Raw genomic sequence first — 17907 nt, 5'->3', positions numbered from 1 at the left:
TAGAACCCCAACTCTAATAGAGGGACCACGATTATGCTTTTGATTTCTAGTTGTCAGGGTCAACTCAAACTTTAACCTTCAATGCCTTGGTATTCCCCTCTTTTTAGTATAAAATTGCCTGAGTAAATGGCCAAAGTTATCTTTTAGGAAGGTCTCAGGAAATCATCATGGTATATAATAGGCATGCTTTTTTCACAGTTCTTCCACTTAGGTATCCAGGTACCTCTTTAGTTACAGTCCTAGATCTTAACACTGGCACAGGTCTGGGAACTGAGCAAGAGACTGACTTTATTGGAGTGACCATCCTCAGCCTCCTCATCCTCCATTCTTGCCTTGTTCTATGAATGGTAAGCAGAGCCTTGCTGGATGCCCATCTGTTTTGGCCCTTGGGACACAATATCCTATTAACTATCTTTAACACTCCCTGTGGGCCAAGCCCCTTTGATTTTCACCAGTTTTTAGAGTAATTTCAACCCTCTGGCTTGTTAAGTGCTTCCATCTGGCCTCTGCTATGGCAAGGGGACCACAGCCATGTGCTCACAGTAGGAGTGGGAGATGACACAGGCTTTGTAAAGGGGCAGCTGCAGGTGGATCATCAGAGGCAGGGGTCCAATGTGGAATACACCCCAGAAGAGGCCAGCTAGCCCCAAACATCCCACCATAGTATGAGTGAGCACTGTGGTATGATGGAGTGGGTCGCAGATGGCTATGTAGTGGTCAAAAGCCATGGCAAGGAAGATGCCTTACTCAACCGTGGCAAAGCAGTGGATGAGGAACATTTGAGCCAAGGAGCCATCCAAGCCAATGTCAACAGCACCAAATCAGAAGATTCCCAGCAGTCTGGGAATAGTGGAAGTGAACAGAATGAACATCAATGATAGCCTCTAGGCACAGGAAGAAGTACATGGGCTGGTGCAGGTAGTGCTCCACCATTACCACAGCCAGAGTGGTGACATTCCCTTCCATGGCCACCAGGTATATGGAGCCAAAGGGGATGGAGAGCCAGATGTGCAGGGACTCCAATCCTGGAATGACAGTGAGCTGGAAGGAGCTGGGTGTCGAGCAGACATTATGAAAAGTGAGTGTGGCTAGTTATAAATGCACCTTCTCACCTGTGCCTCAAAATGCAGTAGAACTTTTTTCTGGAAATAAAAGAAGAATATTCTTAGGTCCTATAATAAGGAATAGGTTGTTGACTAGATAAGATTCTATAAACATTCTTCAAAGTTACAGAATAATGTCACAAGTTATTACTATGTGAGGATATCTACAGATTTTTCAAGCACAGGCCAGAATACATATTTGAATGAAATGTATGAATATCTTTTTTGCAATATGACTCTCAAAGTAATGTTTTTGCATCAATGAAAGTGACCTGAGGTGGACAAGTAACTATTAAGTCATTTAACTCTTGTAGGTTGGCTATTAGGTATTTCTTAGAATCATATAAGCAGGATTCGGTGTGAGGGCTCCTTGATTAGAGATGCATTGATACTGAAAGATACAGTCTGGGACTCTAGATAGACCCCTGGGACTATCTAGACTCTATAGTAAGTCAAAGCTTAATCTTGGGGCCAGCATTAGCTATTGGATGAGCTGAAATATTTAATCTGCAGACCAAGATCACAAGGCAGATGCAAGCTGGTGAAGAAGACTCTCCGGGGGGTGGAACAAAAATGATTTCTGACAGGTGAGAGCTGATGATTGGAGCTCAGTTTGTGTCTGCCCAAAGGCAGATCCATGCAAGGGCTTACTGCTTTCTTGGAGGCTGAGTGAGGATAAGATTCTAGAAGCAGAGAGGGTTCTCCCCAGGAGGGAAAAAATATAATATTCATTGTAGAATAGCATGAAGCCTAGATGACTATTTGGCCAAAGAATCGGATTTGCTCAGAGTTCAGTGCAATTGGCTAATGGGGAGATGTATATTGAGAAAGACAACATGGAAATAGTTTTATATTTTTTTAGGATCTAAAGGATCATGCCAGAATGTGTTCCTATATACAATAGAAGAATGTCAGGGAAATAAGTATGTAAGAAGCTTTGTCTTCTACATCTTGAGCCTAGTTGGTTTGAATGTAGAAAATTAGCCAGTATCTGGCCTTTAGAATTTTTCAGATCTGATTTCATATCTTGGCAGTAGGAACTTGAGGCAAATTACTTTATCCCATTAGTTAAATACAACTGACCTCATTCTACAACAAAATTAAGTAGTGTGTCCTAGAGAAGTCATGAGGATTGAATGAGAAGGCAGTGTCTGAGGAACAGTAACCCTAAGCTTTAGCTCTTTAGACAGTTGAGACTAATGTGTAAAACCAAAGATACATTCAGTAAACTTCAAGAAACGTTGGAATGTCTCTCTCCAGGTAGCCAGGAGGATGCCACGAGGTGCCAGGCAACTCGTGTAAGCTGTTTGTAGTGACTTTATCCCACAGAATCCCTCTACTTGAGCTGGGATTTTCCTCCATCTCAAGGTTCTCATAGATGACTATGAATGAGAATAGAGAAAGTGTTGGCAGAAGCAGGAAAAAGGGAAGGTGAAAAGGCTGAGTTACTGGGGCTGGGAAAGAAAGAGTGCACAGGAATCAGCCTGTGATTGAGATGAGGAGGTGGGGTGAGGCAAGGCTTTAGGCTGGGGGGACCCTGTCTTTGTTTCTTACCCTTTGTGTTGCTTATTCTCCATCTGTTCTCTATCTATTCCTCCAGATCTCTGTTCTCTGTCCCCAGAAGCTGACATTTATGGAGTACTGCTTTTCTTTTTCCCTCCAGTTTCTAGGTGGGTTCAGCCCATGTGATGCAGGAGATGAGAGGGTGAGACTAGCCATCAAGAACTTATTCCCCAGTCCCTTTCTGCCAGGCACACTTGACAGTGTTGTGATTTTCTACCAAAGACCACAGCTCCTGAAAAGTGACACCCCCCCCGCCCCGCACTTGTGTTCTGGCAACTGCATCTTGCCTTACCTGGTAGGCCTGAGTTAGGTGATGCTGCTCCCTGGGGTTAGTCCTGGGCCTCCACCATCCCTTGTCAGTTTCCTTAACCCTTCCCAGGCCTCTGTAGATGGTCTCTTCAGTTGCCCCCTTGACCATGCCACTTCTTCTTTGGATATATCAGACCAGATCCCAATAGTGTACAGTCTTCACCAGTATCATCTCTTGAAAACCTGCCTGCTTCCTCACTAGGACACATTGGAAAGTGGACAACTTCACAGAACTAGTTCCAAAGGCAAAAGAGTTCTAATCTCATTGTGGTCAAATGCTAAATGATCTTTACCACGATTTTTAGATTTACAATAAAAGGGGACTTGTCTACTTCACTCCTACCTCCTAATTTACTGGCTCTCATAACTTGATGTTTTACCAAGCAAAGTGTAATCATGTGAAGAAATCCAGTTTCCCTCCAGAAAAGAGAGAGTCCTTAAATGGAAAAATCAGTGAGACTTGCCAAATGAATTTGTCTTCTGTTCTGATGCTTGTCTCCCTTACTGTGGTTACCTTCCTCCTATGTTAGTGGGGAAGCTGTTTGACTGTCTATCTTCCCTTCTGAAGTTATTTGAGTCCCATCACTACTGAGCCACACCCTGGGGCAGTGGTTCCCTTCTAGGTTTGAGCAGAGAAGACACATTGTAGGATGATCTCACAGACCAAATTACATAAGAGGCTAAATCTATATCCAGTGAATTATGAGCATAAGAAATGTTTTCTCTCGAAAGTAGGCAGACCTCTACTACATCTCAGACCTTGTTAGATCCAAGCCAAATGTCCTCAGTCCTGTGAACTGGCCTCAGGCCCTGGAGAAGGTGGATTTGATTTTTATCCCTCTTTCCTTCCTCATACCTGACAACACACAGAGCTGTTTTCCTGATGGATGTTCCATCTACATTTCATCTCTTCCTCTTCCTATCCAACTCCAGGAACGTATCATGAAACTGAAAGGGGTACCTATGACTGGAGGGATGTACTTCAGCTCCTGGATGGAGATGGATGAGCCTTGGGGTTAGCTTTACTGACTTTTATCCTTTCCCTAATATCGTAACACTCCTTAACTTATGCCTCCCTAGTCTGAATGGCAGCCCTTACTGCTTAAACAGTAGAAGGAGGCTACGGCAGCTTTTGTTCAGTGGGGCTGTGAGTATATGCGATCAGAGCAGGACAGCTCCCACCTGAGCTATATCCAAATATATTTGCGAATACAAACCACAATTCTTAGCATTTTCACCCTGCTCACTACCTTTCTACATGGCTGAATTTTTCTTTTTCCCAAATGTGTCATGATCTTTTGCCCCTGATAATTACCGATGTTCTTTCCTGGTGTTGGAATAGCCTACTCATCTTCCTCTTCTGGCTAGTCCTTATACATGGCACATTGCCACAGCTTAGGTATCAACCTAAAGAGGCCTATCTTTGTACTGCACACACATAGTACTCTGGATTGCTTGTTTACCTGCCTGTTTCCCTGAACAGAATATGTTTCATGAGAGTAGGGAGCATGTTTATCTCATTCTCTGTTGTAATACTTATGCTAGCACAGTGCCTGGCAATTGAAGAATAAAATACATCGTGCCTTTTTAAAGCACCTGGAGGTATTTTGGAGGTTCCTGTTTTGGCATTAGTGAACTAGAGGGCCTCTTCAGCCTCCTTGTGTATGGCTCTGTGTGGACTCCACCCTCTCTGTCTCCTTCCAAGAGAATTCCTTCCCTCTGGGTCTTAGAAACTTATATAGGAGCACGATCTAAAGTTGGTTGCCCAACTTTAAGTTCTTTCTTATAGGCTGGGAACACATACTGATGACCTTTGCTCCTTTTCTAGATCCTCCTTGTAAGATGTTCTTACCTGGGATGTGTAGTGTCAGCAAGAGCCTGGGGCTCTGCAAATGCCTGTGAGGCCTGGCACGTATAAGCATTCTGCTCAGGGGTAATTCCACTTGTAACCTTCCCACTATCTTAGTGGAGAAGGAAAATAGCAGTCTTTGTCCCAGAAGGATGGACACAGATTCTAAATTTGAACACAGCTATCCGCAGCATGTTAGGGTTGGTCCAGAGAGGTCTAAGTCTATGGAGGACAGACCTGTTAATTGAGTCATGATCCCTTGGGTCCAAGTCCTGCTCTTGTTTGTTGTCTGGCCTCCCTGGAGTCTGCAGCTAGTCTAAGGATGCCAAGTAGAAATCAGAAAGGCCTTTCTAGAAGAGGGATGAAGAATCTTCTTGGGATTAGAACTCAGCCTGGCTGTCAAACTTTAAGGAAGTTTGATACCCTTACAGTACTTGGAAGTGGTGGTAGAATCCTGAATTAACTTCAAGACAGACAAATAGCAATTACCTAAAAGTAAGATACTGCAGACTTTTCCCCTTGCTCTGGTTTACATTGTGAGGGAAGGACCCCATGGACTTGTGTGGAGCAGTGCATGTCCTTTACATCCTTCTGAACCTAAATTTCCCAACCTGAAATCCTGTTTCTTAGGAAGGGGAAAACCTGCTTTCTCAGTTTGACTTATCCCCTGGTGTGTCCTAATGGGCTTCTCTTGGGTTGTGGGGCATCACACTTTAGGACATGTGACAAGACATGGCCTTTGAAACTCCAGTGGCTTGAGTTTGCAAGCCAGCTCAGTGACATACCTACTGTGTAACCTTGAACAAGTTGTTTCACTTTCACTTCTTCAAGCATAAAGTGGGAATAATACCTATCTCTGGGTAGCTCTTATAATTGAGATACTATATACAAAGGGGCTAGTAAGGAAACTAACATACCAGGTGCTTAAATAGCATTGTTGTTACCATCACTGCTTTTTTGTTTCTTGGAGGGGTTAAACCTCGGAGAGACATTTTTAACTGTCTCTTTCAGACCAGGAGCCAATATGGTCAGGGCAGTGGCTATGAAGTAGAATCAATGAAGAAAGAATTTACTTTTTACTCTTACTCCCCTTTTAGAGGATTCTATTTCTATGGCACGTCAGGAAAAGCTAGGAACTTCTAGAAGCTTGCTCTCTGCTCCCCAATCTTAAACTTTACTTTCTATGTAAAACTGCTTGTAGTTGATTTGAAATATACTGTTATTTCTTCCAAACCTGTGCACAGGTTATACCCTCAGCCCAGTAAAAGGAGGAATTTCATTCCATACAGATTCATATCTAGCTTTTGAAACTTTGGTTCAGTAATCTCCTTGTCCAGTTGATGAACTCTGCCTTTAGAGTTTAATGGATGAGCTATGTTTCTTTTGTACCTGACTCTCTTGCATGATATTTAGAAATAAGTATTCAATAAGTCAGTGCATTTGAATTTAATCATAGCTTAAAGTAAGGCTTCTGCCTTTAATAATTAGATTTTAAAGACCAACTCAATACAGCCTTTCTCAACTGATGGAAAGGTACAGAAGAGCATTAGAGATAAACTTTTCCATAGACTATATCTTAAATATATATTAAATAAGATTTGTATTCAGCCTTGGAAGCAGAGATGAATCAGAAGCAAACTTTACCTGTGCTCATTCTAACACTGTCCAGGAGAGGGAATTCTGGCCCAAGGATGAGAAACCAATAGCAGACTGGGCTCTACAAAACAAAGGAAAACATCAACCTTGGTGTCACTAAATATCTTTTTAAAAAATTTTTATTTTATATTGGAGCATAGTTAATTAATAATGTGTTAATTTCAGGTGTACAGCAAAGTGATTCAGTTATACATATTTATGTATCTGTTTTTTTTCAAATTCTTTTCCTATTTAGGATATTACAGAATACTGAGCAGCGTTCCCTGTGCTATACAGTAGGACTTTGTTGGTTATCTACTTTAAACATAGCAGTGTGTACATGTCAGTCCCAAACTCCCAATCTATCCCTGCCCCACACCCTTCCTCCCTGGTAACCATATGTTTGTTCATTAAGTCTATGAGTCTGTTTCTGTTTTGTACATAAGTTCATTTGTGTCATTATTTTTAGATTTCGCATATAAGTGACATCTTTTTTTTTCTTAAGTGACATCTTATGATATTTGTCTTGCTCTGTCTGACTTTATTAGTATGATAATCTCCAGGTTCATCCATGTTGCTGCAAATGGCATCATTTCATTCTTTTTTTTGCTGAGTAATATTCCATTGTATATATGTACCACACCTTCTTTATGCATTCTTCTGTCAATGGACATTTAGGTTGCTTCCATGTCTTGGCTATTGTAAACAGTGTTGCAATGAACATTGGGGTGCATGTATCCTTTTGAACCATGTTCTTCTATGGATATATGCCCAGGAGTGGGATTGCTGGATCATATGGTAACTCTAGTTTCTTAAGGAACCTCCTTGCTGTTCTCCATAGTGGCTATACCAAGTTACGTTCCCACCAACAGTGCAAGAGGGTTCCCTTTTCTCCACACCCCCTCCGGCATTTATCGTTTGTAGATTTTTTGATTATGGCCATTCGGACTGGTGTGAGGTGATATCTCATTGTAGTTTTGATTTGCATTTCTCTAATAATTCGTGATGTTGAGCATCTTTTCATGTGCCTGTTGGCCATCTGTATGTCTTCTTTGGAGAAATGTCTATTTAGGTCTTCTGCCCATTTTTTGATTGGGTTGTTTGTTTTCTTGAGCTGTTTGTAAATGTTGGAGACTAATCCCTTGTCAGTTGCATTGTTTGCAAATATTTTCTCCCATTCTGTGGATTGTCTTTTTGAAAACAAGTTCCACCAAATGAGATATTCAGAGATCAAAAACAACTTCTCTCTTCAACTCTTGCTGGATATCTGGGGTTCTCTGCGCCACAAAGGGTCTGATTAACTAACTTGAAATTCCTCAGGTTATCTTTATCCACACCTGTATATTGCAATATGCATCAAATCTGAGGGATTTTCTGGTGGCCATGGGCACACCCCTTACAGCTTATTGAAACTTCTGCTTCGGCACTTGCTTTCAGAGCCCTACCAGGATGCGCTCTCCATAGTGCTCAATTCAAGCCTTATCTTCTAGGTCATTCATGTCCCACCCTGGATCTATGGTGGGAATTGCATTTGCTGCTGGTGCTCAGATAGGATTGCCAGGCAGTAACATGCAGTGTATCTGCCTCTTCATTAGCCTTTTCTAGCACCATCTCTCTCTTCCTCAGTCAACAGGGTAGTTAGTACACTTTGAACATAGCCCTACTTGAGTTGTGGGTGGCAGAGATGGAGAATAAATTTCCTATCCTAGTAGGGTCATTCCAAAAAGTTGGCATATTTTTCCAATTAAACAAGTCTGATGTGAAAAGGAAGAGTGAAAATAAAGGGGGGTAGGAGAGTGTCTCCACACAGATCCTGCTGCCTGATCTTGGGTATTTATTCCTCCAATGGGAATCTGCCTCAGTGGGAATTGCCCTACCTGAACAAGAGTGGCTCCCTGGCTGAATTGGGTGCCCTGTCAGGTACAGGAGGGAGAGATCGTCCCTCTCTCCTCCAGGTTGTTTTCTCTTCCTTCAGCTCCCACCAGAGTTGGTAGGAGTGTGTCAGCACTATGGGATCAAGGTCCCTAGCCCCTGCTTCCCCATTCTGCTCTCCATGCAACAGTGGCAGTGCTGCAGGATCATTTGTTTGTTGAATTTGTTCATCTCTCAATTCCTGAGAATTGGGTAAAACTTTTAATATCTCCTTATTGGAAGGAATTTTTTTTGTATCATAATTCTGTGCATGTTACATTTTCTCTGAATAGTCCCCCTTTGATGCAATGTAATAAAAGCCTATATATAAGAAACTTCACTCCATTTTCCTCCCATTTCACAAAATAGTTCTGGTTGAAAGATGGTGTTACAATTTAGAGAGCCATTAGGGGCTCCAGATCCTAAGGAGCACTGAGGCCAAGTAGTGTTACAAGAGAACACCATCTTATTTCTTTTCATTGGTGCATAACTAAAATTCCCAATTCTTCAAAATACACCCTAGTGGGCTACAAGGTGGAACAGAGGTCTGAGTACTCATTTTTAGTTGTTCACGGCTGATGCTGTCAAATATCAAGCAAGCAAGCAAATACAATGAGGTCTCTCAGGGTTACAGATTGCTTAGTGCAGTAGGGAATAATCCCAGCAAAATCAATGCCCCATCACAGACAGAGCCAAGTGACTAAGAGAAAAATACCCTGGTGCCAGTGCCTGGGAGCTCTACTACTTACCAGAGGCATGTCAACCAGCAAGTGCTTTGTTTCCTTCACCACAAAATCAAAAGCATCATGGGCCAATGATGTCTGGCGGCAGCAAGCACTTGGTGCTGTCCATGAGGCAAAGGTGCTTGGGCATCTTCTGGACAGAACTTGAGAACTGCCACTAGCCAGGGGCCAATGTGCCATGGGCAAGATGCCCACTCAGGATGGTAGTGCCTTGTGGTCACCAAAATTCTTACCAAATGGATCTCAGTTTCACTCACCTGACACACAGCAAAGCCAACCTACTGACACTGGCTTGTGATAAAGGAAACTACAGTGTTTATTTGCAGAGCACCAAGCAAGAATAAGCAGCTAACGCTTAAAGGCCCCAATCTCTCCAATGACTTTCAGGCAAGGGTTTTTAAAGAACAAAATTAAGGGTAAGGGTCTTAAGTGCATGATCAACTCATGGGTTCTTCTGATTAGTTGGGTCTTAAGCAACAAAGAGATATTTATGGGTCTTGAGCATACTCTTCTTGCTCCCAATTGATGGGGTCTCCATGGCTGTGGTCAGCATTTTCCATCTGGTGGGGTCCTGGTTTCTGCAAAATGACTGAAGCATATGTATCAGATTGTTAGCTATATCCCTTGGGGAGAAGCTAGGAGTCCTGTGACTCTTTTATGGTGGAAGTCCTGTGACCGCTTTATGGTTGACTGGTTGTTCAAATTATTACTTTTCTTGCTTAACTGTTTTTCGTTTTTCTGCATTTTCTCACTTCTCTAATTACTAACTGCTCAAGGCTGCTCTTTGGAATTCAGAAGGTCTAGGAAGGCTTTTTTTTTTTTTTTTCAAACAAGCAGGGGGCATTGAAGAACTTGTATCTGGAAGTCCCAGTGGGTCCTGCTCAGTTTCAAATCTATAAATCTATGCCTTGATTAATCTGGCAAATCATTGCCCCTTGCATTTCCTGGTCAGAGTTTTCATTATAATCTTTGCCTTCCAGCTCTTTAAATTCTTCCAAACTGGGGTGAATAGAAGAGATGTGCTTGGGGCCCTTTAGGTCTATCCAATCTCTGGTAGTGCTGCATTAACACCTTTGTTTTACTCCATCATTGTCCACTTTATTTATTCTGTTTCTCAGTCACCTAAAGTTTCACTCTGCTAGAGTTCCTTGACACTCCCCTTTGTCTCTCCCCATTTTCTTAATTACTCTAACGTTCTTGGTATTAGTCAGATCCATACAAGGAAGCTGAGAGAGCAAATCATTGTTTAATTTTGTAGGAGTAAAGTTACATGAGATACGTATGCAAGAGGGGCCCCCTTAATTACAGCATTTACCATACCTGGCTAATGGACATATTCAGGAGGTGAATATCCTGGTCATCATAAAGCCAATCCCACATGGTTTGCATGCAAAGCATATCAGCTGCTTCATCTGGGGTGTTCCATTTTGGCATTTATAGGGGGAGTTGGGAAGTTCCCCTCCTCAGGATAAACACTCTTTATAGTAGTGGCTTTATCCAGTCCACCAAGCTGGCTGTTCCCTCAGAAGTAACCTCCCATGTGTCTGGATCACAAACAGCTGTCTCATTGTTCAATAGTGAATTGCAGGTGCTGTATCAACACAAACATATGCTTGCATTCTGTAGCATTCAAATCCAAAGACACAGCCCCCTTACTGGTTGTTCTCACAATGCATTTTATTTTATTTATTTATTTATTTTTTGCGGTACGCGGGCCTCTCACTGTTGCAGCCTCTCCCTCTACGGAGCACAGGCTCCGGACGCGCAGGCTCAGCGGCCATGGCTCACGGGCCCAGCCGCTCTGCGGCATGTGGGATCCTCCCGGACCGGGGCATGAACCCGTGTCCCCTGCATTGGCAGGCGGACCCCCAACCACTGCACCACCAGGGAAGCCCTCACAATGCATTTTAGTAAAGATTCTTTAGTAAGTTGGTTCTGATCCACAAAGTAACAGTTCTTTGACACTATATCTTCTGTTTCAGTAGTTCCTTAGTTTTGTCCTTCTAAATTGACTAGCATCGTGGTGTGGTTATAGCTGGTATTTCTAACTACCTTCTTCCACTATTCGTTCTGTATTACCTTTACCTTCAGCAAGCACCTCAACTTGTCATTGTTCTTTACTTAGTAGAGTGACCCAAATCTTTATTCCTGAATAATATGGTCGATTAGTAGTCCTGCCTGAATTGGGTTGTTGGAGTTTTCCATTGACCTTAATCACAGGGCATGGTAATACCTAAGGAATCTCCTGTATATCCAGATACCTTCTTCCTTACTTCCATTGTGAAGTAGTAGACCAATTTCGCCTCGGTAGTAAAGATCAATCTTACCAGCCCACAGAGTAATTCCCTACTTTACCTTTTGATTCAGACATGAGCTCAAAGTGACTGGGTGGCAATCTTAACTTTCAGTTCAATGGAATCATTGTGTCTCCTGGTAGAAGCTTTGAAACTAAGACTTCTAGGTCAACAAGGCATAAGGTTGTGGAAACAGCAAAAATTTTGCTAGTAGCTCACTAGGGGAAATAATGGTATCACTCCCATTTTATTCCTTTATTCCTAGACCTGTGAATCCTGGCTATGGGAGAAATAGTACCATATGTTGGATGCTGATTTCAGAGAATACGCAGCCTTCTGGAGAACCTTCTGCAGGCTTGCAAGGTATTGCTAACTAGCTGGTATTGTAACTGAGCCTTCAAAAGGCCATTCCATTGTCCTATAAATCCAGCTGCTTCAGGGTGGTGGGAAACATGGTAACACTAGTGAATTCCATGAGCAGGGACCCATTACTGTACTTCATTTGCTGTGAACCGAGTTCCTGTCAGAAACCATGGAATACGATGATGGTGGATAAGGCATTCTATATGTCCACAGATAAGTTTGGAAGAAGCATTGCATGCAGGGAAGGGAAAACCATATCCAGAATGTCTATTCCAATAAGAACAAAACACTGCCCCTTCCATGATGGAAGCAGTCTAGTGTAATCAACCTGTCGCACGGTAGCTGGCTCGTCACCTTGGGGAATGGTGCCATATTGGAGACTTGGTGTTCATCTCTGCTACTGCCAGATTGGGCAGTCAGCAGTGACCATAGCCAGTTTGGCCTTGGTGAGTCCATATTACTGAGGTCATACATAACCTCCATCCCTGGCACCATGGCCACTTTGTTCATGACTCCATTGGGCAATGACAGGGGTGGCTAGGAAAAGAGACTGATTAATATCTATAGGACAGGTCATCCTATCCACCTGACTTTTAAATCCTCCTCTGCTGAGGTCATCCTTTGATGAGCATTCACATGGGGCACATCTTCATTTTTTTGCCCTTCCTGAGAAGTCTCTCATTTTCCCTAAATTTTCTTGTTACCAATTTTCTCATTATGTTCCTTCCAAGTCCCTGACCATCCAGCCAAACCATTGGCCACAGCCCATGAGTCAGTATATAATTGTGCCTCTGGCCATTTCTCCTTCCAAGCAAAAGAAAACAACCGGCTGTGCTGATCAAAGTTCTGCCCACAGAGGGATTTTTCTTCAGCACTTTCCTTTAGGGATGGCCCAGAAAGGGATTATAGGATGCAGCATCCATTTTTGGGTGGTACCTGTATATTGTACAGAACCTGCTATAAACTAGTTCCAAGTCTTAGGTTCCTCTGTAAACTGATCCTAGGGGACTCCTCATGAGGTCATAGCTGTAAGTATGGAGAAAGTGTAGCAGGAGTGCAGACAGTGGGCATTGGGGCCACTTCATGTAACTTGTGCCTTCGGGACCTGCTTGGGTCTGATCACATGTGTACCACTTCTCTTTGATGGAGTCCTGCTGTTCAAGCTCCACTTAATGGCTTGGTGAGTCAGATAAAACCCAGGTTAGGAAGGGAAGCTCCAATCACATGGTCACTTGATGGTCCATGCTCAAGCATTCAGCCTCTACTAAGGCCCAGTATTAGGCCAAGAGCTATTTCTTAAGTGGAGTTAGTAATCCACAAAAGATGTCAGGGCTTTACTCCAAAATCCTAAGTCCCTCTACTGCAATTCATCTATAGGTGCCTGCCAAAGGCTCCAATCAGCATGCCTATCTGCCACTGATACTTCAAGCATCATTGGATCCTATGGCCCAGGTGGCAAGGGAGCTTGTTCAGCAGCCTGAGACTGCTGCAGATTCTATTGCCAGGCCCCAGTCAAAACTAGAAGCTTTGAGCGTCACTCGGTAAGTGGGCTGGAGTAACACACCCAAATGAGGAATATGTTGCCTCTTAAACCCCCCAAAGAAGGCCACTAGGCATTGTGGGTTTTTTTTTTTTTGGTTTTATAAGAGGCCAGATGCACCAACTTATCCTTAGAAAGGGATATCTCAACATGCTTCACACCACTGGACCCATAGAAGTTTTTTTTTTAATTCATTTTATTCAAGTGTAGTTGATTTACAATGTTGTGTTAATTTCTGCTGTACAGCAAAGTGATCCAGGTACATATATATGTGTATATATATACATGTATATATATATATTATTTTCCATGTTCTTTTCCATTATGTTTTATTACAGGATATTGCGTATAGTTCCCTGCGCTATACAGTAGGACCTCCTTGTTTATCCATCTATGTATAATATTGTGCATCACCTAATCCCAGACTCCCACTCAATCCCTCCTCAATTTACCCTCCCTCTTGGCAACCTCAAGTCTGTTCTCTATATCTGTGAGTCTGTTTCTGTTTTGTAGATAAGTTCATTTGTGCCATATTTTAGATACCACATATAAGTGATATCATATGGTATTTATCTTTCTCTTTGCGACTTACCTCAGTATGATAATCTCTAGGTTCATCCATGTTGCTGCAAATGACATTATTTCAGTCTTTTTTATGGCTGAGTAGTATTCCATTATATATATATATGTGTGTATATATATATCAATGAACGTTTAGATTGCTTCCATGTCTTGGCTATTGTGAATAGTGCTGCTATGAACATTGTGGTGCACATGTTTCTTTTTGAATAGAGTACTGTCCAGATAGGTGTCCAGGAGTGGGAGTGCTAGGTCATATGGCAACTCTACTTTTAGTTTTTTGAGGAACCTCCATACAATTTTCCATAGTGGCTGCACCAATTTATAGTCCCACCAATAGTGTAGGAGGGTTCCCTACTCTCCACACCCTCTCCAGTGTTTGCTATTTGTAGACTTTTTAATGACAGCCATTCTGACTGGTGTGAGGTGGTACCTCACTGCAGTTTTGATTTGCATTTCTCTAGTGATTAGTGATGATGAGCATATTTTCATGTGCTTATTGGCCATGGCTGTGTCTTCTTTGGAGGATGTCTGTTTTTTGACTGGGTTGGTATTTTTTTGTTATTGAGTTGTATGATCTGTTTGTATATTTTGGAAATTGAGCCCTCGTTGATTGCATTATTTGCAAATATTTTCTCCCAGTCTGTAGGTTATCTTTTCATTTTGTTTATGGTTTCCTTTGCTTGCAAAAGCTTATAAGTTTGATTAGGTCCCATTTGTTTATTCTTTTATTTTTATTGCCTTGGGAGACTAACTTAAGAAAATATTGCTATGATTTGTGTCAGAGAATGTTTTCCGTATGTTCTCTTCTAGGAGTTTTATGGTGTCGTGTCTTATATTTAAGTCTTTAAGCCATTTTGAGTTTATATTTGGGTGACATGATGGAGTGTTCTAACTTGATTGATTTACATGTGGCTGTGCAGCTTTCCCAGCACCACTTATTGAAGAGACTGTCTTTTCCCCATTGTATATTCTTGCCTCCTTTTTTGAAGATTAATTGACCGTTGGGGTGTGGGTTTATTTCTGGGCTCTCTATACTGTTCCATTGATCCATATGTCTGTTTTGGTGCCATTGCCACACTGTTTTGATTACTCTAGCTTGTAATATTGTCTGAAGTCTGGGAGGGTTATGCCTCCTGCTTTGTTCTTTTTCCTCAGGATTGCTTTGGCAATTCTGGGTCTTTTATGGTTCCATATATATATTTTAAGATTACTAGTTGTAGTTCTGTGAAAAATGTCATGGGTAATTTGATAAGGATCAGATTAAATCTGTAGATGGCTTTGTGGACTCACAGAAGTTTTACTGAAGTAGAAGGCCCTTGAATGTAATACATACTTTATATTTTAGAGCAGTTTTAGGTTCATAGCAAAAATGAGCAGAGGGTACAAACTTCCTATATATTCCCCATCCCCACACATGCATAGTTGCCTTCATCACCAATATCTCCCAAGAGAGCAGTACATTTGTTACAAGTGGACCACATAGATGCAAACTACACCCAAAGTCCATGGTTTACATCAGGGTTCTCTTGGTGTTGTATGGGTTTGGACAAATATATAATGACATGCATCCATTGTTGGTATCATACAGGATATTTTCACTGCCCTAACATCACTTTGTGCTACCTACTCATCTTTCCCTATGCTAACCCCTGCAACCACTGATCTTTTAATTGTCTCAGTAGTTTGGAGATTACTGTAAAGGGCGGAGATGGATCTGAACCAGTAACTTTCAGACTGTGTATGTGTTGCACAATCTAAGCTTCAGTATCCTCTTTTTGAAAATGGAAGTAATGATAGTAACTCCTCATGGGTTAGTTATAAGGATATAATGAGATAATGAATCTAAAATTCCTGCATACTCACTGGCACATAAAAAAACAATTTGCCTTTTAATAACCATATTTTATCATTCACTGAAAGGCCTATGGGAGGATCAGGCATAAAGAATAACTGCAGAAAGTTCCTTGGGAAAGCCAAAGAATGTCTGCAGTTGTGCCTCACTCATAAATGTACCAGCCTCAGCTTTAGAAAACACTCTCTGTCCTCTGCTTCTCTGTAGAAAATCATATCAACAGAGCCAGCTTTCCTCTGTTCTCCTTGGCTGCCCAGTACCCACCCCTGTAAATCTGAGGCTTTTTAACTAGTGACACCCACCTAATTATAGTCTTGTGATGGTAAAAGTCTAAATACCTCTAAATATTTCCTTGTATAACAAGTAAAAAAATTATAATCATAGACTCAGTTGTGCAAAATGTCATTTACTTCATTCTTTCTCTTTCTGCATTATTTATGCACAATGGGGGTTAGAATGATAATAAAATCAAACTGAGTTGTAGAAGATAGCACTTCCAAGCAAATTCAATCAACTTTGGATTTCTTAGTCAATTCCAATTTATAATTTAGTCGGATACAGGATTAACTCCCCCCCGCCCCCGCTCCCCCCCAACCACCACCACAGGAGTTTTTATATCACCGTCTTCCTTGTGCTAGATTTAAAACTGCAGTAGGGGATGGGTGGGTTCTCACATGATTGCCACCTTGGTACTCATATGGGAGAGGACTGTCTCCTGCTTCCTTGGCTGGCCTCAACTCCAGATACATCTTATGCTGTAATTATGGTATTTCTTCACACCGTGGCCTCTGGTACATGACCTCCTTCTACTAGACTCTCTAATACTGTTGATCCACTGAGATTGCAGTCACAGCCCCATAGTACCCTGGCAGAGACTATCTACTCTATCTTTCCGTTACTCATCCCTTTGTCCCAGCTGCTGAACCCTCTGCAAACTGACCTGACGGATCACTCTTACTCTCTCTCAGCCAACTTATTTATTTTACTCATGCCCCAGGAATGCTTAGGATCCACTTCCACACCACTTGGAGCCTTGGGAGCCTAAGTTTAAGGAGTGGGAGGCATGGTCCCAACTAATGTTCTTCCATCTGCCAGGCACAGAGGATCTTTGTGCCTAACCTAATCTGAAACCAGGAAAATAAACCTATTCTGCCATATCAGATGCGCTTATACATCTTTTGTCATCTTTTTTTTATTTGTCTTTCTCTTTCTGACTTACCTCAGTATGATAATCTCTAGTTGCAACCATGTTGCTGCAAATGGCATTATTTTGTTCTCTTTTTATGGCTGAGTAGTATTGCATTGTGTATATATTGACCTTGGTTTGAAACCTCGTTCTACCATTGTGTCTACAAAGACACAATGTTTTCACTGTCATGCTATCACTGTGCTACTACTCCCTCTGTTGGGACATCCTTCATTGAGGTGGACCAATAATGAAGAGAGAGAATTGTTCAACAGACTTGTTTTGTTTAACCAGAGGTCCTGCTGGCTCCTAGAGTTTAGGACAGGTACCTCATAGTAGATCAGGCTCAATTACTCTCATCTGTTTCAAGAAAGTTCAGCTCTGTATAATTCTATTTTGAACCATGAATCAATGAGAAAAATAATACTTCTGTTTCTGTATTATCTCTGGGAAGAACTTCTGCGAAGATTAAATGACCAAAATTTATAAGCGTTAGTTTGTTTTAAGGCTTATAGGCCCAAACCAGGAAATTCCTGGTTCAGATAGCTTTCTTAGCTTGACACACCCTCTGTTGAGTGCCTCCTTATCTTTCAAGGCTCTTTCTGAGCTAACAATATAGTCTTACATAAGAGAGAGATCTTGACTGGCAGGCTTCCCCAGGATGAATCTTCCCAAGCCTCCCTGAATGTCTAGGTTTCTGAATTAAAATTTTTTGTGTAAAAATAAATACTTATCTATAAAAATCAAGCTATGAGATTTTATGACTATATTTAAAAAAAAACAGTAATTCATTTGTACTCAACTATATATGACCTTGAATGAGAGATTTACCTACTAATTTTGGGACTTCAATGGCATCTGTAAAATGAGATTTTAGCAGATCACCCCAAGCTCCTTTTTAAGTTCTAAATTAAAAAGAAATAGTGGGTCTCACCAAGGGAAGAGAGGGGTGGACCCTTTTACATGCCTATGAGGAC

The 17907-nt window shown here is 41.8% G+C and overlaps 1 pseudogene; it reads right to left on the bottom strand.

Moving 5' to 3' along the window:
• Positions 1–509: 509 nt before the first annotated feature.
• On the bottom strand, positions 510–11484 carry LOC115850878 (olfactory receptor 52M1-like; annotated as a pseudogene).
• Between the last annotated feature and the right edge of the window lie 6423 nt (positions 11485–17907).

This window comes from Globicephala melas, chromosome 8 (genome assembly GCF_963455315.2).
Source record: "Globicephala melas chromosome 8, mGloMel1.2, whole genome shotgun sequence".
Lineage (NCBI taxonomy): Eukaryota > Metazoa > Chordata > Mammalia > Artiodactyla > Delphinidae > Globicephala > Globicephala melas.
This window is presented reverse-complemented; position numbering and strand designations above follow the sequence as displayed.